Source organism: Marmota flaviventris, chromosome 12, assembly GCF_047511675.1.
Source record: "Marmota flaviventris isolate mMarFla1 chromosome 12, mMarFla1.hap1, whole genome shotgun sequence".
NCBI lineage: Eukaryota > Metazoa > Chordata > Mammalia > Rodentia > Sciuridae > Marmota > Marmota flaviventris.
In genome coordinates this window covers 48,021,692-48,044,894 of record NC_092509.1, presented here as the reverse complement: position 1 = coordinate 48,044,894, position 23,203 = coordinate 48,021,692, and the positions used below count along the sequence as shown (strand labels likewise).

Here is a 23,203-nt window from a genome sequence, read left to right as displayed (position 1 = left end):
AGGCATGTCTTTGGGATATTTATTTATTTATTTATTTTGAGAAATGATTACAAAAATTTTTGTGTGAATATTAAATATGTTTATTTAAATTAAATATATTACAAAATTCTACTATAAACTAGAATCTACCTTAGGGAAAGCTACCACAATAGTAGCTACCAAAGATCAAAGTGTTATGTTAAAGAATTCAGGAGATATTGAAGAAGCTCCCACTGGCCAAAATTAGGACAGTTTGCATATTAACACAGATAATAACTGATTGGATTGAAACACATTATCAAATATGTTTAAATCCATTATTCATAATAATAATAATAATGCACCTTTGGAGGGTATTTATTTTTGTATCTGGCAAGTGGAGTCTCTTTCTGCTTCTTGATCATCATGTGAACTGCTTCCCTCTGCCACATTCTTCTGCCATGATGTTCTGCAATACCTGGAGCCCTAAGGAATGGAGCCAGCTGTCTATGGACTAAGACCTCTGAAACCATGAGCCCCCAAATAAACTATCCTCCTTAAAATTGTTCTTGTCAGGTCTTTTGGTTGCAGCAGCAAAAAAGCTGTCTAAAAACACCAACTTCAAAGGCCTGGCAAAGCATTTCATTATTAATCTTTTTTAAAAAAGCAAATTCCCCCGTGGTTCCAACCACATAGAGATTACATAGAGAGTTGAAAGAAATATTTTAAAATTAAAGTTATTAATTTTTTGTTTTTAAAACCATATACTCCACAAAGTGTGAAATATGATATATCAAGAACTATGTAATGTTTTGAACAACCAACAATTAAAAATTAAAAAAAAACATATACTCCAAAATAAAAAGCAGCAGTTTTTTATTTTTTTTAATTTTGAACTCATAAACTAGATTATAAATAAAAATCCCTAAAAATGCAAGACACTTGCAGAGTTGGTTTAACTAGGCCATAAATATATTTTACAAACTTAAGAAAATGTGAGACTAGCGAAAATTATCTTACCAGAAAATAAGGATATAATCCAGGTAAAGTCAGTACTTACTCCAAAAACTTTATTGTTCATCGTGGCCAAAATTCCATAACTAGCTCTAAGCTACCTATGTGCATGAAATCTTTTCAAACATTTCAGAACTCTTGTGAAGGGCAAAAGTGTTCCTGTGCACTAAATAATATGAAATCTTCCAATATGGACATTAATGTTGATAGGGAAAAAACACCATTTAAATATAGAGTTTGGGGCCAGAGGTGTAGTTCAGTAGTAGAGCTCTTGCCTAGCATGTGTGAGGCACCACGTTCGATCCTCAGGACCACATAAAAATAAATAAGAAAGGCATTGTGTCCATCTACAATTAATAAAAACAATTTTTTTAAATAAATGTAGAGTTGGTAGATAAAGGGGGAAATGTATTAACACATAATACAATTATATAAACATTGAAAAAAATGCATGATGCCTAATTAAATTCTATCCATTAATAGTAAGATAACAGCCAAGTGATGATTCATACAAAAATGTATTTCTAGTAAAAATGACATTTAAAACATAACTCAAACATGCAAACTTGGCCTAATGGCATAATTTGGTTTTTAATTTGGTGTCATTCTGACACTATGCCTAACAATATTGCTTTACAAAAGGATAACTTTAAAACACTGTAATTTCCATACAATAATACCAAAATACAAATTCAGAACAAATATTCTCCTTAAAAGTGCAACTGAAGCTTTATCTGGAAAGTGCATTATTCCAATGGGATTCCCAGCCCTTTTTGAAGCTAAGATGTACAAGCTTTAAATGAACAGTAAGGGACCCTAGGAGTGGTCACAGGTCTACAGAAACAAGGCCCAAACAAGGCCCCAAACTAAAACCTCTCTGTTTTAGTTTTCTCATTTGTAAAACATTAATCATGTTATGTCCCGCATGGAATCACTTAGAAGATCACATAAGATAATGAACAGAGCCCAGGCCTGTCATTAACAAGTGCTCAGTAAATGCAAGCTGTAATTATTTTTACCAACTTTAGGCATATTTCAGTGGATGATTTTTCTCATCATTTTAGAGTGCCTTCTTCTGAGAAAGATCAAGAATGTTCCTTAAAAGCATATGTGTGATGCAACAATGGATACACTCAAATACATTAAATAAATGAAAACAACTGGAACACAAAAGGCGGTTATATGATTCCATTTGCACAAAATTTCTAGAAAAGTAAAACTCTGGAGACAGAAAAAAAGATCAGTTTCCCTAAGGCTAAGGATGGTAATAGGAACTGACTATGAAATAAAAAACCGGACCATGGCAATGGCTGCCCATTCTTAACAGATTTACTAAAAATTATCTCTTAACAGATTTACTGATAATGAGTAAGCTGTATGGAATGTAAATTATACCTCAATAGAGTTATGCTTGAAAAAACAGATGCATTTCTAAAGCATCTGCACAGGCAATTTCTCATCAATCAGGCATCACTGTAAATTCCAATAGTTACGGAGTACAACAAAATTGGTTTGAAAATGTAACACTTGGGCACAGATCAAACTTTGCTCCTAATCCTGATTCAGTTTCTTCTAGGACAAACGTTTTACTTCTCTAATCCTTGGTTTCCACATCTATAAAATTGGAATAAAATGATACTAATTTCAGAGGGCATTGTATACATTTAAAGAATCCTTGGCTAGTCTTCCTATTCCAATAAATAAGACCCCTCTTCACCAAGTGGCCAAAAATGTAGGTGTCACTCATGATTCCTCTCTTTCAAATATCAGCTTCAAATGCACTATGTTAAATCCTGCTAGTTCCATCTTCCAAATATATCAAGTATTAAAACACTTTTCAGCAGCTCCACTCAGTCATTTGAGCATCCCTCTCGGATGTGGCAGTAGCTCCCTCCATTGGTCTTCCTACTTCCTCCTTCACTGGACCCTTTGCAGTCACCACTTCCCTCCACAGTCAAAGGGCTATGTATAAAATGTAAGGTTGATGTCTTCCAACCCCATCTCAAAACTTTCCATGGTTTCCTTGTCAGTCAAGTCCTGACCATGGGTCCCCACTCAAACCTTCCTCCTGCCCTACCCCTCTAGTTCCAACTACACTAGCCTTCTACCATTCCTTCCACAGCAAGCTTACACTGGCCTCAAGCATTATTTATACTTGCCTCTGCACAGATGGACTGGAGCAGTTGCTCAGTTCATTCAGGTCTCAAATTTTTCTAAGAAGGGCCTCAGCCTATTAAAACACCACCTCCCCTCCCACCAGACTAAGCTCTCTGATCTGACATCTTGCTCATGGGAACCACCTTATCTCTGTATCTATTTACTGTCTCTAATACCACCAACATATAAACACCATGCAGGCAGGGGTTTTATCTGTCCGTCCTATTCACCATCCTATCCACAGATCCCTCAGAGTCTGAAACAGTGCTTTGCATATAGTAGCATTTGTTAAATATTTGCTGAATGAATGAACAAATGTCATAAAGCACTTAACACCCGCCACATAGGACTTGTTAGAAAACTGTTCATTGGTAATAATTGGATTGTCATTATCATAGTTGTTGTTACTGTTACTGCATTTCACAGATGTGAATACAGGAGCCCTGATAATTCAGGTCAAATACTGTTTATTACCTCTATGATACCTCCCATTCCATGAGGTCAAAATAACCAAATGAAACCACTACACAAGGAACTTACAGCACAACACAGCTTGCTCTTTGCAGGGGTCTAGGCTCTGCCTACTCTCACCTTCTCCTGAAGGGGTGGCCCACATGTCATGAGAACCCCAGAGTGTTCTCTTAACCAACAGTTTACAGTTACAGGCACTTTTACAGGTATAAAGGAAACATGGTTTCATCTCACTCTCAAGACAAAGCTGAGAGGTAGGGAAGTTAAAGAAGAAGGTGGAAGATAGAAATAAATGACCTGCTCAAAAATCATACTAATTTATGTTGAGCTTAGGTCTTAGGATTCTGGAAATCTCTTTCTAACACATTATACAATTATGTGGGTGGAAAAAGAATGGATGGTTAGATGGGTGGAAGGAAGGAAGAAAAAGGAGGAAGGAAGAGAAAAAGAAAGAGGGAAAGGGATCAAGAGAGGGGAGGGAGGGAGAAAAAAGAATCCTGGCCACAGGCTTACCTAATTCCAATAACATCAAATTATAAAGGAAAGAACATTTAGTTCCTTCCACATACACATTACCACAATATTCATAACTTCCTCAAGGACATGGGAATTTTAATATATCTACATTTAACATCCATAAACAACTTCTGATTATTTATGTTGCAGGATTTAATAATATAACTGTAGTTTTTTTGTGTGAACTCATTAGCAACCATTAGGCCCAGATGCCTTAAAACACAAGTTTTTACTTTAACTCTCAGAGGTGTGCACTGAGTTTCCACATTATTATCAATTCCACAGTGCCACAGGCCTCCCTCCTACACTTCTTAAGTTGACACTTTAGGAAGCATGCCAAAGTATAGAAAATGACATGAATTTCTAATGTTAAAACCAGGTTATCTTTAAAACGCTCCTGAAGACATGAAGAGAGACAAGGGCCAGTGACAAGAGGAACAGAGTCCCTCACCCTCCCCAAATGTTCCCAAGCCAACAACTTTTTTTTTTTTTTTTTTTTGGGGGGGGGGGGGGTGGGGAGGGTACTGAGGATTGAATTCGTGGACTCTTAACCACTGAGCCACATCCCCAGCCCCTTTTTTTTTTTTTTTTTGTATTTTGTTTAGAGACAGGGTCTCACTGAGTTGCTTAAGGCCTCACTAAGCTGTTGAGGCTGGCTTTGAACTTTCCATCCTCCTGCCTCATCCTCCTGAGCTGCTGGGATTACAGTCGTGCACCACCATGACCGACCATATGCCAGCATCTTGACATTGCTGCCAGGTGCTTTACTAAAAATTGGAGTCAAAAGGCTGTGAGCAAAATGTCTACTCGAGTCCCTAGTCCGTCTTCTAACTGGGCTGTGGGGTTTTCTAGTACTGCGTGGTGGAAGGCCTTTACATATTTTGGAGATTAAGCTTTTATTAGGTATTTGGCTTGGAAATACTTTCTCATCTGTAGGCCACGTTTTTCTTTGCTGACTATCTTCTTTGCTGTGCAGAGGGTTTGGAATTTGAGGCAGTCCACTTGTTCATTTTTGTTTGCTGCCAATGTATTATATCCATGAAAGCAGTGATAAAACCAAGGTCATGAAGGTTCACCAATGTCATAAAGGTTCCCCCGATGTTTCTTTCTAGGAGTTTTGTGGGAACACCCAAAGATCCACCACCAAGTGAATAGATGAAGAGAATGTGTCACAACGTTCAGTGCAATACTAGTCAGCCTTAGAATAGCAGGAAGTGCTTCCGCATGCAGCAACACAGATGAACCTTGAAGGCACTATGCCAAATGAAATAAGCCAAGCATGGAAGGTAAATGCTGTATGATTCCATTTATAAGAAGTATCTAAACAGTTAAATTCATAAAATTAAGGAATAAACTGGTGGTTGTGTGGGGCAAGGGATTGAATGGGGTGATAAGAGAGATGTGAAGTTGCCAACAATGGGCATAAAGTTTCAGTCAAGCAGGATGAATAAGCTCTGGACATCTACTGTTCAACACTGAACCTGCAATCAACAATGCAAACTTTTAAAAATATTATAAGTTTGCTAAGAGGGTAGGTCTTATGTCACATGTTCTTACCATAAAAAAACTTTAAAAAATAAGCTTCTAAAAGGGGGGTACTGACACAACAGCATAAACACCATCACTTACCGAGTCACAGGGACCACAAGTTAGGTACTTCATGACCTAACACTGTTCTCATTCGCCATAGGAGGCAGGTACACCAAATTCATCTCGCAAATGAGAAAAATCAAGGCTCACAGGGGTTATATTGCTTGCTGGAAATCAGAAAATTGGTGAATATATTGTAATTCTGATGTACATGGCTCCAAGCTCCAAACCCTTCTCCTACACCACATTCAGATCCTTGTTCCATTCTACAATTTCACTCCAACAGCCCAGGGCTACTGTAGAGCAGGGCTGTTGCCTATAGATGATCCTGTATAACTTACATTAGTGCTGACAACAATAAGGAGAAAATGAGGAGAAAAACAAATCCTCCACTGCCCCTGTGCCTGATACCACTATAATAGGAACAGCTGGTCTGAAACTGCATTTTTCCTACCTTGCTTCTGGACAAGACCTGACAACACGTACTTAACAAGGTTGCAGAGGCTCAGCAGTCTCCATCAAAAGCCCCCTGGTCTCATGACTGCTAAGGACTTATTTAGCAGTAGACCAGGAACAGCACCCAGAAAGTCCTTCTCTGTCATGCCCTACAACCCAAGCCTTTGCTGTGTGGAGGGAACATTACTGTTACCAATCCATATGTCTCTCACAACCTCCCCACACAAGTGCGCACACACACACACCCTAGCCCATGCTTCACCAACTCCTGTACCTATCGCACTTTCCTTACTGTGAAATCAACAGCCCTTTCTGTCCCAGTAGCTCTCCCCATTTTCCTTCCTACAATTCACCAGAGCTTGAAAATAATTTTCAGCAAGTCTTCTCACCCTCTCCCCACAATCCCCAGCTCATTTTTCCATTTGTAGCAGAGATGCTCCAAAACCAATCCTCACTTCTGGCAATACCAACCAGCTCAGGTCACCATGTCCCCACCACAATTGGCTTCCCATCCCTATTGGCCCTGAGATTACCTTGAAAGAAGACAAGAGAACAACACTGTAGAGTTTCCCACCTCTGCTCAATTCTACACTACAAAGTGTCCCAGATCTGTAGCCAAATTCTACACAAAATCCAAGCAGTGCACTTAATCTGTTCAGCCATGCCCCTACTGCTATCATCTTATTTACCCCCATCTATGCCCCAAATCCTCCTTTTATCTTACATGGTCAGAGCCCAATTTTCCATCCTCAGCTGTGGTTTACATCATTCTTTCTGACATTGCTTAATTCATAAAGTACTATTTTATATCCATAGCTCTTAGAACTGTAATTTAGTAATTTTTGTGTCATTGTGTACGATTCTTAAAATGCCATCCTCACCTGCCCTGCCACAGAACAAGGACCCTATCAGTTCTGTTAAACAGTAACAAGTAAACAGTAAACAGTGACAAGGTTAACAGTAAACCCAGTGTCTAGCATATAAGAGGCACTAAATAAATATCTGTTAAATGTAGAGGAATGAAAAGCAAACCTCTCACCTATCAGCCTTAGAAACAGCCTTGAAGCAGTTCAATGGTAACTTAAGCCAGATTGCCAAATAATTTTATTTCTTTTACTGACAGAGTTCTGAAATCAATAATACTAGGTGGGTAAAAGCATGGATTCCTCTTCTGTGCATTCTTTAAGTACATAGGATAAAGTTCTCATCTCAAATGGATGAGACCCAGCACTTGTTGAACTAGAAAGGCAAAGGGTGACAATAGTTTACTTTGAGAAGAAAAAGCAAAATCAGGCCAAGATGAGACAAGGAACTACACAAGGAACTGCAAGGTGTTCTCATCAGTCACACCAAGACCACAAGTGGCTCTGGGATGCCAGATTCTCATTCCACAGCAGCTCTTCTGGTACACAGCCAGCCCCAAAATTGTTTAGTTTCTACTTTTTCTAAACTAAAAGAAGGGTGATGACTCCCCAAGATAGGTGGGGACTTCTACAAATGCCTGAAATCTATATCACTTCAGCAAACTCCCTGACCCATTTTTTCAAAACACTTGCACAAAGGATTCTGGAAGGAAAGGGCAGATGGGACACTAACAAAAAATACTAAGCCTTATTAACTGGTCTTCCATGTGCCATCTTTCAGTTTGGACAGAAATAATCTACTTCTCAATCATCCTGAAGAATTAGTTTAAAAAAAAATCTTTTCCACCTTTGTGACATTTTAAACAATTAAGCATCAAAAAGATGAATGGATGAATGACAGCATCCTAGAGTTCAGGAACAAGATTTCTTGGAGCACTTCTCTCAACCACAAACCAGGTCTTCTTTTAACCATCCCAGGAATGGAATTTGTCTCCTTGGTAGGAGGCTGGCCATCAGAAATAGCCACAGAAAGTCCCTAACACTGGGCTACTCCCATACGTTTCTCTCCTTCGAGGCAAAAGAATTGAAGAGCAATTCTTCTGTCTGACCTCAAGGTCAGCTTGACTGTGCTACTTTTATCACCCAAGGTACCACAGGAGGGTTGGAAAATAAGATTCTGAGCCAGGCATAGTGGTGCACACCTGTAATCCCAGTGGCTCAAGAGGCTAAGGCAGGAGGATCGCAGGCTTGAGGCCACCCTCAGCAACTTAGGGAAGCTTTAAGCAACTGAGTGAGATCCAGTCTCAAAATTAAAAAAAAGGAGGGGGGCTGGGGATGTGGCTCAGTGATTCAATCCCAGGTACCAAAAATAAATAAATTTTAAAAAATAAGATTCTGAGATGCTGGTGTTTCCTACTTAAGACTCTTCTGATGTTATTATTCAAACTCTTAAAAGTATTCTGTTCCCTACAGAAGACTGCATACCTCCCCCCTCCTTCAGAGGACACTGCAACTACTCTAAGCATGCATACAGACTGAGAATATCCAAACTGCACATGAAGGAGCCCAAACAGTACTAACAGCAACAAAAAAATGCACCTGTTAATTCAAAACCACAACTTCCTTCTTGTAAATTCTCACTTCAAAAAGTATTGCATCAGCTTCATGATCAACCTACTTCTAAATGGTTGTCTCAAAGGCCTCTTTTCACTTTGCATATTAAATAATTCAAAGGTCCAAAAATTTTACAAGAGGAATATAAAAATAGGTAATGATAAAAGCATTGAGCAGCTGAATACATGGTTGAATTACTTTTTTGTTTTCCAGAGTACCCACACTCAAAACTACTCAATACTCAATGGGAAACCCTTATTTCACTTTTTCAATGCAAAATATTTTAGAAGCAAGCATGTTTCCAGCTGTAAAATCACTGCTATTCCTGTTGTATCAAAAAAAAAAAAAAAAAAGTTCCTTTCCATCACATATTTCTCCCGAATCCCAGAACATGATTTTACTCTGAAATACTTTTAAAGATGATTTGTATTTATTTAAAAATAGCTAATTCCAAACTATGCCTGAAATCTAAAGAATATATAATCCATAAAACTTTCTTATCAGCATATTCTTCCAAGTGAAGTGGAAATTACACTGTTTTTCCTTTGTTTTCCCTCTACTTTCTGCATAGGTGGTTATTTACAAGGCTATAAAAATATACATTCCAAAACAATTTTTTATTTAATCATGTGTGCAATATTTCAGAATTATCATTAAGTATCATATTTCAGAGTGATATAACTGGTAAAATTTAAGAATCAGTAGCTTAGTGTGTGCATATCTTTCTCTCTCTCTCTCTCTCTCTCTCTCTCTCTCTCTCTCATACTCTCATTCACTCACTTGCACAAACACCAGGACAACCCAACCATAAATCAAGCAAAGATGCCTTCAGCCACAGGGTGTGTTTGGGTGGTATTCACATGAGTAATCTTTTCCCACATTTTTTCATTTTTTAAATAAATACACACAATTTCATAATTTGAATTTCTAAACTTGAAACCACTAGCACTTTGAAATCTAGACAAACACCCCAGACACTATTTCAACTTAAAGCAACTCGGACAGCTAATATGTCCAAAGTCATGGAGGGGTAGCGTGCCAAGAGAAAAAAACAAAAACAAAACTGATGTATCTGTTAGCAAGGAATCTCGAGTTGGTCCCTTCTAATCAAGAAACTTCTCTCTGCTGTCATTGACTAAAACATTTTCGCAAGAAAGGATGGATATGGCTATATCTGCACTTTATCCTCTGAAAATAATTTCTCCTCAAATTTCACAAAGGGTTGATACCATCCCTTACGTATATTAAAACTTGAGCATTGGCAACAGACCTCTTCCTAGTGACCTAAACATGCCTGGGGGGAAATCACACAACTCAAAACTGGAGTACTTTATGAATGTGCAAACATCATCTGACACACTGGTTTCACTGGAGTAGCAGAGACAGATGAGTCAAATCAGAAAAGTTACTTGCAGACTAGAAACTGTCACCGCCACCTTTCAATTGGGGACAAACCCTGGCGACTCCGCCTTTGTCTGCCGGGCTGGGACTGGCGTCGGGCCGCTGACCCTGTCGGGCCGCCGGGGCACCAGGGCGAGCGGGAGCCAAGGACCTGGCAGCTGCCCGCGAACGGCGCGCCCGGAGCAGCGCAGCCCGCTTCAGACAGTCTAGTCTGCAGGGCCAAGGAGGTAACAATGAGCTCAGCAGCCACCCGGGCTCCCCTTTCTCGCGTCGCTCCCGCCTCCCTAGCGCCCCTGGGCCGGGGCCGCCGCCCGCACCCACCGCGTGCCAGCCCCGACCCCCTGCACCTCCCCGGGCGCGGCACTGGTGACTCCGGTTCCCGCACGCCCACTACCCTCTTGCGCACCAGAGACCCCCGCCCCATGCCGCTCACCGCTCCACCGGCCTCCTGCCAGGAGGGTCCCTCAGGCCGGGGGTCTGGGCAGGCCGCCTACGCGCCGCGTCCCTGCGGGCAGCCGGCCTCCTCCAGACCCTCGTCTTTGTGTGAGAACTAAGTGCGGGGGCCAACCTACCGCGGCGCGCACAAAGACGCGCGGCTCCCTCCCTGGCTCTGCAGGCGACCGCGGCAGCGCCCAGCGGCTGGGCTGCTCAGTGGCGGCCCGAGGTGGCGCGAGGGCGGCTCCGACGGCGGCTCCAACCGCAGATCCGACAGCCAGCCAGCCAGCGCGTCCGGCTCAGGGCGGCTCTCGCACCCTGCGGCCCCGCGCGTCCGAATTAAGCGGCGGGGCGGGCTGGGGGCGGGGCGAGACCGTTGAGTCACCTCCAGGCCCCGCCCCGGAGCGCCCCGGCCACACCCGTCGCGCGCCCCGGCCACGCCCCCACGCCTGGCCGGAGTGGTCCGCGTGGGCCCCCAGAGGAGTGCGACGGGCTTCAGGTTCCGTGCCGCCGGGAAATTCTGTTACTTTAGTTTGGTTGGTTTAGAGGACTCGCGAAAGAAGTGAGGCGATGTTTGAAGACAAAGATCACGCGTCGCCAGAGGAGAGAAAATTGGTGAGGTGACAGGCGCGCGTTCAGAGTTCCTCAATGAGAGATTCTTTTTTTTTTTTTCTCCCCCCCCCCTTTCATCTTTCTCTCTTTTCTGATTCTCTCCGGTCTCCCTTCTCCTCTCTCTTCTCTCGTCTCTCTCTCCTTTCTCGATTCCCACTTTCTCTTTCTCGTTCCTTTTCTGATCTTTCTCTCCCTCCCTCCTTTCTTCTGCCTGTTCTTTCTCTCACCATCTATTTCACACACTCTCACGAACGTTCAGTCGTACTCAAGCTGGGTGTTTGGCCGCCCACGTCTGGGCTCCATCTCCACTATACCCTGTGATGTTGGGAGAGACTGTCCCCATTGCAATCCCGTCACTACTTTTCAGAAGAAAACTCAAAAGGAATTAGGAAAAAGGAAACAGGTTTGTCATAATTGTACAAATTCATTTTGACAATAATTTGGAGATTGACTCATGTGCCTCCCAGCTCCCTTAATAAAAGGGTAACTGGAGATGTAAATTTATGTGCAAGAGAAAAGGGGTTTATTTTGCCTTTTTTAAAAATTCTCTCTGAATTTCATTTTCTTCAGGTTCCCCTACAGCAAGTTGCTTCTCTGGCCAACCCAAAGGCTCTAAGATTACTATCTATCTGAATCACAGCAGGTACATAAGCAGGGTCTGTTTCAGAGTACAAATAAGGACAGGGGTTTGATGGATTCTAGATCAAAAGGATTTTAATTTTCTTGGCAATGAATGACTAAGGGTTTATTCATTAGAAAACTTTTCTGACTAAATGAGCTTGGGTCATGATCACACAGAAAAGTCCATCAATTAATGGATTTCAGTAAGCAAATTACTTAGTCTAAAGATATCTATCATTCACAATGCCACAGCCTCACAGCCTGGCCATCCTCAGACCCCAGAAGCCTGCTAAGGAGTAGAATTACCTGCAAAAGGATTTGAAGAGAAAAGCCCCTTCCCAACCCAAGAGGCTGAGCTGTGAGAATTTCATTCAGAGTGTTTCCTTCTATTTGATTCTTCCTTCCTCCCTGTCTTGTATTGTTTTTGTTCTAAACAGTAGCTCCACAAGCCATGAACCAGAACTTGGGATCCATTCTAGATTTTCCCTGCTTCCCCACATCAATGTCAACTCTTAGTTCCTGACATTGTACATGGTGTCTAGCTGTTCACCTGTCTCAACCACCTGCACTACTAGGGTTTCTTTATGCCATGTCACCACACTGGCAGGGGCTTTCTAACCAGCCCTGTCTCCAGTGTCACAAAGTATTTCTTCCCAACTGCTTCCTCAGCAAACTTTCTGAAACCAAACTGCTCAGCTTCTTCTTGAGGAAGAAGGTGTCTCATTCCTACTCCATGATCAAGTCCAAGCTCTTCAGTGCAGTCTTCCAAAGTACAGCACACTTCTGGGACATCACTGCAACAAATTCTGTGTACTCTTCCTACATCCTGCAAACACCCAAGACTGTGCAGTCACAGCACTTGCCAAATGGCCCTGCTCTGTGACTATGGAGCCTGGATGGAAAATAAGTAGGTCCGCTTGTATGCTCTTCCACTTGCTTCTCTCCCTGCTCAGCTTACCTCTACCCCACCCCATCCCTACCTCCAACAGTCCTCCCCTCTTGGAGACTAGGGCGCCTTTGAAAACCTTCCCATCCTGCTCAAACCAAATGGATCTTTTCTGCCCCTTCATACCCAGCAAAGTATTGTAATTATTGCTCTGAATTGTAAATATGTACTCCCCTGAACATAGAGTTTGTGCTTGATATCTATACATCCTTATGCCTAGCATGGCATTTGGCATATAAGAAGTGTTATGGATTAAATTGTGTACCCCCCATAATTTTTAGATTGTGTGACCACATTTGGACAATAGACCTGTAGGGAGGTACTTAAGATAAAGTAAGATCATAAGGATGGGGCCTTAATTAGGGGGACTAGTAACTCCTTAATTCAGTAGGACACTAGTAACCTTATAAGAAGAGGAATAAATGCTAGATCTCTTGATCTCTGTCTCTCTTTTTCTACACACACACACACACACACACACACGGAAGAGGAGGCTCACAGAGGCCATGTGAGGACACAGCAAGAAGACCTCACCAGAAACCAACCCTGCCAGCATATTGACCTTGGACTTCCAGCCTCTAGAACTGTGAGAAAATAAAACGTTTTAGCCGCCAGTCTGTAGTATTCTGTTATGGCAGCCCCATCCAACTAATAGAAAAAGCATGCTTTGAATTCTAACCTCAGTAGAGCACTGTATTAGTCATCTTTTCAATCCTGTGACCAACATATCTGACATAAACAACTTAAAGGAAGAAAATTTTATTTTGGCTCACAGTTTCAGAGATCTCAATCCATGGTTGGCTGGCTCCATTGCTTTGGACCTGTGGTGAGGCAGAGCATCATAGTGGAAGGATGCATGGCAAAGGAAAGCTGCCCAGCTCATGATGGCATGGAGAGGGGCCAGGGACAAAATATAGTCCCTAAGGGCATGCCTCTAGTGACTTACTTCCTCTAACCATGTCCCTCTTGCCTACAGTTTCCACTTCTTCCCGGTAGTCCATTAATCCATTAAATGATGAATTAATCCACCAATGAGGTTACAGACTTCATGATCCTGTCACTTCCCAAAAGTTCCACCCCTGGACATCTCTGTATTGGGGCCATGTCTTTAACACATGAGTTTTGTGGGGGCATTCCATATCCAAACATAACAAGCATTAACCCACCAAGGAGCTTGATTTGTCCTCCCAAAGCAGCCTGGACAAACACTTGAGATACCAAGCCATGTGAAAAGTGACCACACAGTATTTCCCTGCCCTCTGAGAGAAATGGAAACATGGCTTATTCTATAGTCTGAGAGAAAAATGCTTACAGACTCAAAGTCAACACTACCCCAACCCCAAGTACTATTAATTTCATTTAAACCAGAAACAAATAAATGGAGAGCAAATGTTTACTTTGAATTTCTCAATTCAAATCTTTATTAAAATATAGCAGGGCAAATCTACCTATGTATTATGTCCACTGTTTGGGGCTGAATATTTTCCATCCCTAGGGAATCTTAGGGGAATTTTTATGGAGGATCCAATTTAATTTGGGAGCCTGGGAGCTTCTGTGAATAGACCCTGGGAATAAGAACTTTAAGGCTATGTACTAAGTGGTTTGTATATCTATACTCATACTACCAACCACAGTGCACAGAACAAAGTAGGTATGTGACAGATGTTTGATGAATAAGGCTAGAATTTCAGGGCTCAGCTGGACTTTCTGAGGTGACTTCAGGTGATACTAGACTCTCAGTCTGAGTCCAACATCCCATTGATTTCACATTCAGAATGTGGAAAGGACTCTGGATGGGTCAGGGAAACTAGTGGCCTAGGAACCTGCTGGAGAATGTTAGGTTTTTGTTCCTAGACTGATGCAGTTAATCTAGGGGCGTGGAGGGCCTTGTGTGACTTGTTTTCTCCAAATGAAATACAAAAAGAAAAATACTCCTCTGAATGGTTGCTTAGTCACTTCACTTAACCCACAGATTGTCTAATCTCAAATTACTGGAAAATGCATATGATAATTTTCCATCTTAGAGCATTCATTCACAAGGTCATCCATATGCTAAGCTTTAACCTCGTTCTTTTGCTGTGACATCTGAATTCATTCTTGGAAAAATTGAAGAAGGCAGAAATGAACATTTGGGAACATAAAGTAGAGCAAAGCAAATCAATTTGAAATAAGTATGTTCACTTCTATCCTCAACTTTGGTCATTTTCTCCATGCATAAATTTTGAAATTGTTAACTCTATACCCTAAGCATTATCCAGAAGAGCTCTAAAGAGATGAGGTGAGGTTGACAGTATCCTGGAGGAGTGAAGTCCATTTTCATACATGCATCCTTTCAAACCTTAAATTTTGCTCTATATGTTTGGCATCTGAATAGACAATAACCCATTCAAAAAGACATACAATTTTCATTTTAAAATCATATTATGAAGCCTGTTCTTTAATATCTGCATCTGTTTTCTATCACTGTATAACAAAACATCTCAAAATTTAGTGACTTAAAATCAAGAATAAATGATTTGCCCCCAGTACTGTGGATTGGCAGTGTGGATGGAGCTCAGCTGAGACATCTCTATTCTGCCCCATGTGGCATCAGCTCGGTTTCTACCATACATTTTTGCAACTTGGGAAGTTGGCCAGGGACTGGCTGGTCCAGGGTGGACTCAAAGTCAAGAAGCTGACCATCCTATGTTATGATGAAATGGACCCATCTTATCCAAATGGGTGTGGCTTGAGCATAGGCTCCAAAAGTTCATGTGTTGGAAGACTGGGTCTTAGTGTGGCAGAAGGAGGTTGTGAACTATTAAGAAGTGGAGCCTAACAGGAGATCCTTAGAGCATTGTGGGCATACCCTCAGAAGGGATTTTCTCAGGCTTCATATTTCAAGATGTCATCTCTTTATCCCACACATATTCCCACTAAGGCAATGCCATCTGCCATTAGGTCCTGACTAAAGACCAAACACCAAACCAGGAGTGCCACCTGATCCTGAACTTTCAGCCTCCAAAACTGTGAGCTAAATAAACCTATTTACTTGATAAGTTAGCCTGCCTAATGAAAATACTAATATACAGTAGTACTTACATCAATACATGGTTGAATAGTGGTACAAGATATATGTGCAGCACAGGCCAGACATCTTGGAGGCTATCTTAGAATTCTAAACACACAATTGTGAGTCTAGTTAGATGGATAGGTAGTCACTGATTAGCATAAAATCTTTAGAATGTGAGGGAAGGCAGAAAATGGGAACCTTGAGATAGTATCCACACAGAGTTCAGCAGTTACTTAAGTAAACCAGAAGGACCAGGCCTTGAAAAGGAATTCTTACTAGGTAATAATCTAGCTCCCACACAGTTTATGTACAATCAGTCTTCACTGAACCCTGATGGCCTGAACACTGAAAAAAAAAAAAAAAACAGAGAAAAACAAAGGTAACAATATGGTACCCTAAGAATATCATTTAAATGGCATGGTAATGTGGATATACTAGAATTTTCCTTATTTTGCTTAAGTAGTTAGTGGGGTTGTTACCTAACATTAATCCAAAGTTCCGTAACCTTTGAAGATAATGTTTTTCAATGAAAGATGTGAAAAACTCATTTGTAGAATTTTTTGTGTGTAAAAAGATATATGATTTGTCAAGCAAATATAGAAAATCTGTATCTTTTAAAATTAATGGAACTTAGAAGGAAGGAGTGAAAATGATATACCTCCAAAAAATATGCTATATGCAAGATGATATACTGTTGCATTAAAATGCTATTGTGTGAGCATTTGTGAGCAAAGGAATAGAATCATTTCATTAAAAATGCTAATAACATCAGTATTAAAAATTAATCTTCCTCCATGTGGTAATTAACCCATCAAAGCATATTGCAAGCTCCAGAGCAGAGCAGTGTCTCATAATGTAATGGAATACTTCTAGAAAGTTGAAGAATGAATTTCAAAACATTTAATATATGTGTTTCTTAAAGTGTTTAGTTTTTACAAAACATTTGTTCTTTGTTGTTTGGAATTCTAAAATCAAAGGAATTGTATGAAATGGTGGTTCTAATTTGTAACTAAATATCCAAAAAAATCAAAAGAAACAGCTGTTAGGCACATAAACAACTTCTGCATGATGCAAAGATCTGAGCTTTATGTCTTTTTCTTTACATGTATCTGAAATCAGAAAAGAAAAGGAAAAAAAAAAAAAGATTTCCTGAGAGTCTTCCTGTGAATTAAAACTAAAATCTCTAAAAAGTGAAGGGAGGGGGGGACCTTCAAAGGCTCATCCCGTCAAAGATACTAAGATAGCTTAAGATTAGATATTTAAGAGTAAACAAACTATCTCTGCATTTAAACAAAGCAAAGATCATTCCTATGTTTAACACTTCAGATGACTAACATGTGATACAAATGGTCTATTTATAGAGAAGTTTTTACAATTTGTTCCAACTTTGTTTTTTCTTCTTTCTGATATTCACTCTAAATACACACATTTCCATTAGCAGAAAGTGTCTCTTGAAATGCTGGGGTTGGTAATAACTAGTTGAATCCCATATATATATATATATATATATATATATATATATATATATATATATATATATTCATCTACCTTTTGTTCAGTGAGATATGTTTGTAAAGGAATGGAGTGAAAACTAGGATAGATCTAAAGAGATTTGCTTTGTAGTCATGGCTCCACTTGCAAATAGATTCGTGACTTTGGACAAGATATTTAATTTGCTGTGGACTTCAGTTTCCTCTGGACTCAATGCTGAATGATTCCATAGCAGAGTGTGTGTATGTGTGTGTGTGTGTGTGTGTGTGTGTGTTTGTGTATTAGTAATGTTGCCGACAGACATGGCTGGAAAAGGAGGCTGTTTGATCATCTAAGTTTACAAGTAAAATCCAAACTACAGCTAACGTTAAATCTTTCCAGAGAAGGTTTGCTTATTAACCCTGCTCAGAGAAGTGTGTCACCCACACATTTGAACTGCTAATGATTACCAGACTTTTATTTGATTTTTTTTTTTTTTTTTGGTGGTGCTGGGGATTGAACCCATTGTGCATGAGAGGCAGGCCCTCTATCAACTGAGCTATATCCCCAGAATTTTAAAACTGTCTTTCTAGTGATAACATCCTTCTATCCCAACAAAGTTTACTGTGAACTAAAAATTTTAAGTAATATTAGTGTTAACTGGTTAAGATTAAAACAAGTTTGAGGGGATATAGCTCAGTTGATACAGTGCTTGCCTCGTATGCACAAGGACCTGGGTTTAATACCCAACACCACCAAAGAAAATAATAATAAGAAGAAGAAGAAGAAGAAACTAAAAACCTTTGAACTTTAAAAGGGAAAAGAGAATGATAAAGAAATTTGTCTTAAAGGCATTTGCTGGTGGTGTTTTGCAATCTCTTGGTTCACCTCTCACGTCATTCACCACCAGGATTCAGGACAACTTGCCCTGTCCTCAGATTCCAGCCTGCCCTTATGATCTCCCTTTTGTAAGTCAACAGCTGAAACGTTGCAGGACACTGCACTTTGACAAGCACCTGCTTTCCTCAGCTCATTTCTCTTTGCAACAACTGTTGAAGCCATCTGTTATTATCTACATCTTTCCATACGCAAGTACTTATAAGGACTATCAGAAAGAAATGCAGAGATAGAGTAGATATTGTTAAGTTCTTCAAAAGAAGGAGAAAATCGACAAACCTCTATCCAAACTGATAAGAGACAGAGAGACAAAAACACACAGAGAGGGAACAAGAGAAAATACTAGGAATGCATGTGAAAACATAGCTATGGATACTCAAAAGGCTAGAAAGAGAATAGAGAGATCTATGAACAGCTTCATTTGGAAATCAGGATGGAATAGAAAAATATAAATGGCTACACATGACTCAGGATGAAGTAGCAAAACTGGAGAATTCCATACACTTTAAATAAATTGGATTAGCTATTAAGATTTCTCACAGAACAGGAGGAAGCTAATGCTAGGAAATAGATTTTAAGAAAAGTTTGCTCATGAAAATTCTTAGCATGGTGAGAGATCTTAATCTTTTAAGAGACAGTTTTATCAGTATGACTAGTTAAAAGAAAAAGTCCTCTTTTCCCTCTTGGCTTCCTTTTTTACCCTGTACCCTCTTATCAAGAATACCCCTTTGCCACACAAATTTTAAGACAGTTTTCATTTCCTCTCTCAGACCTCACATCTAGTTAGATGACAAAACCAAGCTATTGCTCTCTCTACCATATCACTCAAATCCATACCTTTCACTCCATCTTTCAAAGTCTGCCTGACCCACAGACATTTCATCCCCACTAGGTACAAATCCACTATTCCTGCCTCTTCCCACTGCCCACAGGGCACACATATAACTCAAGTCATTGCCCAAGCAGACCACATCAACTAGTCCAATCCAGTGAAACACACCATGTTTCACCCCTTGAAGCCAGAAACCACTGGCTTTTCTTTTATTAAACTTCAAAGTTAGGATGGGGTTGTGGCTCAGTGGTGGAGCACTTACCTGGCATGTGTGAGGCACCAGGCTTGATTCTCAGCACTACATATAAATAAAATATAACTCAAAAAATAAGTAAATAAATTCAGAGTTAGGTCTTTCTGTAAGATATGATTTTCTTTTCCCCCACAACAGTTATCTTAAGGAACCCATGCTAACACTAACACTGACAGTTCCTTAATTGCTTATTAAGTGTCTCTGTATGAAAAGGAGTGAACTAGACCTGGGAGGAAAATTACCTTAAAAAGCATAGTATCTCAAGAAACTAAAAAACTTATTTTCTGTCCTATTTTATATTTTTTTAACACATGGGTTTTTTTTTTTTTTTTTTTTTGCCCTCATTATCATGTAAATCTTGAAGGCAAGCAAGAATCAATGTTTAAATCTTCACAGTGGTTAGCACAATGAAAGGTTTGTAATGGAAGTTGACATGTATTGAATTATATTAAAAATTAGCATGATGAGGGGCTGGGGAATGGCTGGAGAGCACGTGCATAGGAGGCCCCGAGGTCCTGCTTTCCATCACCATGACCAGTTTGATGGACTGACTTGAGGCATCATTATGTTACTGCCCAGTTAGTTATATGAACTAATAATAAAATAATAATGGTTTATTCTTCCAAATATTTTTGCAACACTTATTTTAATACTTTATAATAGAGGTTAGATATTTCCCTTTTGTGTTAAAGAACCTTAAAGATACTGTTTTTTAAAAAATTATTTTTCTCTGCTTGCAGATGGCAGAATTGAGTGTCTTTTTTGGAAATTTTGATAAAGCTGAGCTTAGTGCACACGGCACATTTGCTGGCCTGTTTTTAAGACTCAGTTTTACATAGAGGACAAAAACCTGATCAGCAGTTCTGTGGAGCTATTAGAAACTCATGCTTCAAAAATGCCATGGCCAATGAAAAAACAAGGGGCATTGTTTTAACTGAGATTTCCACTGTTCTCAGTGTTCTCCCAATGACATGGAGAAAGCCCAGGGGACTATTAATGAGGCAGAAAATGAATATGCATAAGCTGGACTCCCACCAAGAAGCTGATAAAAGGTATTGTTGCATTGCCTAGATCAGCCTGGTGTTAGAAAGTGGAGAGATCCAGTGGCTATTTTTGGCAAGTTCATAGCAGACTTTCTTTTAGGCTTAGTGGAGAACACAAAACTTTTGAATAAGAACAACAATGAAAGATATATTTTGAGTTCCTTATAATAGTCAGATAAAGAGAGTGGGTTAAGTAAAAAACAATAAAATTAAAATAGTGGACAGGTAGGTGGATAAGAGCAGGAGGAAAAAGAAAAGAAAGAGAAGGGGGCCATAAAAGAAAATACAGGAGAAAGAAGACAGGAAGAACTAACCACAAACAAGACCACCAGTGTAGGAGGGAAGGAAAGGAAGTAAAGAGGCTGGGAAGGAAAGGGAAATTGGCAGGGAGAAAGACTTGAGATATTTTAAGGGTTTTTGTTGTTTTTTTAAGGTCATGCCCTGGTTTTATTGTGAATTAAAGACTAAGGAAACAAACTTTCCTATTGAGGCAATTCTTGTGTGTACCTTGCTGGCCATTGTTGCTTATTACAATCAGAATATCTGCAAAGAGAAGGGCTTGCACCTGAATACTGGGGCCCTGCTGGTTTGGAACTCTGGGGAGTGAATGAGTCCAGGGAGGGCCCTGGTCTTGCTCATGCAGGAGGCACTCTCTCAAAAAAAAAAAAAAAAAAAAAAAAAACTCTGCTGTAAATTGAATGTAACTTAACATAAACCTGTCCTTTTTGTCACTTAGAACTTAAATTATTTCTTAAATAATGTGATCTATGATTTGAATTCAGACGAAAGTGGAACTGTGAACTCAAAGCCAAAATAGAACTAAACCCAGAGCAAGCCATCCTGGTAAGGAAGGCAGAGCATGGCCCTGTCTAGGAAAGAACTGTCGTCAGAACTATTGTCAGGAGAAAAAGAAAAAAGAGATTCAGATAGATGACAGGAAATAGGCCAGACAAGCACAGAACCAGAGCTGGGAGGTGAATTGCTGCTCTAAGTTAGGAGGCTTTCTAAGCCTCAGATTGTCTCAAGGGCTGCTCCTTACAATGGCCAAAGGGCAGTTGCCCAGAAGTATATGTCCTGGCTTTTGGAGACGGCCTTCATTGTTCCTTGATGTTTATTAATTTCAGTTTACCCTGTATATCCTACAATCCTTATAGGCACTGTAAGTCCTTAAACTAGAATAATTTAGATTTAGATTGCCTACACTGAATTTTAGGATTTGTTCTTTCCTTAAATCACCAAGAATCTTGGGTCTCTCCCCCACCCCCCCTTTGTACATGCTAGGCAAGCACTCTAACACTGAGTTACATCCTCAGACCTTGGGCCCTATTTTTTAAAAGTGCTTTTGGTATTCAATTGCACTCTCAGGTATAAAAAATTTTCTTGAAGCATAATTTACATATGGTGAAAAATGTACTCTTTTTAATGTAAAGTACTATGAATGTCAACAAACACACACAGTTGTATACCATCACTGAAGTTATGAAAGAGAATATTTCATCCCCCGAGAAAGCTGACCCATGCTCCTTTGTGGTCAATTCACTTTTGTTTACTCTCCTCCCCACACCCACAGCCCCTGAAATTATTCCCCTGATTTTTACTTCATAGTTTTGCCTTTTCCAGGATGTTGAATACATGGCATTAGAGTTTTCTATCTTTTCTGTGTGACTTCTCTCATTTAACATAAATGAGATATATTAGTAGTCCTGGATATACTAGTAGTCTGTTCTTTTTATTATCTGTACCATGATTTATCCATTCACAGTTGATGAACTTTTGAGTTGTTCCCACTTTGGGATGACCAAGAATAAAACTGCTATGAACATCTCATATAGGTCTTTCTCAGAACTCTGATTCCATGTTTTGGTGAGATTGTTGGATTGTATAGTATAAGATCAAACTGTGTCCTCTTTCCCCCTCAAAAGGTATGTTCAGTCCTAATTCCCAGAACCTAAGATTGTGACCTTACTTGAAAATAAAGTGATTGCTTTATTTTGTAATTGGTTAAGATGAGGTCATGCTGGCGCAAGATGCGCCCTTAACCTTTTGCGACTAGTGTCCTTATAAGAAGAGCAGAGAGGACACAGAGACTGAAACCCAGGGAGAACATGACCAGGTAACAAGGACACAGAGATTAAAGTTATGTATCTACTAGCTGAAGAATGTTGAGGATCGCCAACAAACGCTAAGAGACAAAAAGAAGGATTCATCCTTACGAGTGTCATGCCTGAGGGGAACTGCCCAGCTGTTTTCCAAAATGCCTGTATGTACATTCCCCCCAGAAATGCTTGAGGGGTCTGGTTACTCTACAATATACCAGCACTTGGTATTATTAATATTTTTTATTTTAGCTGTACTAACAGGTATACAGTGGTTTTCATTGTAATCCTTTACTGGCTTATGATGTTGAGCATCTTTTCATGAGCTTATGCCATCCATAAATCTTCTATCATAATTCCTGTGCAAGTCCTTTATCCAATATTTTTAAAGTATATACAGGACACAAACCTGGTATATATTTTAGTTGTGCACTTTTCTTAAGTGTGATTCTCTTATTCATAATGTCATAATGTCTTTTGAAGAAGAAAATAACTTTAATATTGATGAAATCATATTTATCCATTGTTAAGGGGTTTTTGTTTTTATATTTTTAGTTGTATATGGACACAATAACTTTATTTTATTTATTTATTTTTTATGTGGTGCTGAGGATTGAACCCAGTGCCTTATATGTGCTAGGCAAGCACTCTACCACTGAGCTACAACCCCAGCCCCTATCCATTATTTTTAATGGTTTGTATTGTGTCCTAGCTACAAAGCCTTTGCCCAAACCAACACTCCACATGCTTTCTCTTGTTCTTTCTTCTAGAAGTTTTTGTTTTTATATAGTATTTGTCTTTATGTTTAGTTCTATGATCTATTTCAAGTTAATATTTGCATATAGTGTTAGATATGAGTTGAGTTTCTTTTTTTATTTTGGCCTAGAGATATTCAATTGTTATAGC

At 39.8% G+C, this 23,203-nt stretch overlaps 1 protein-coding gene across 3 annotated transcripts in view; it reads right to left on the bottom strand.

Annotated features, from left to right (window-relative positions):
- Fam107b (family with sequence similarity 107 member B) overlaps positions 1 to 23,203 on the bottom strand; it is a 198,674-nt gene that overhangs the window by 66,219 nt on the left and 109,252 nt on the right. For 2 of the 3 annotated variants that reach the window (XM_071599954.1, XM_027928474.2), the window contains exon 1: positions 10,613 to 10,777. The exons of the other annotated variant lie outside the window; for it this stretch is intronic. The gene's annotated coding sequence lies outside the window, so the exon portion shown is untranslated. Of the gene's footprint in view, positions 1 to 10,612; positions 10,778 to 23,203 lie in introns of those variants that run through there. 3 annotated transcript variants of the gene reach the window in all.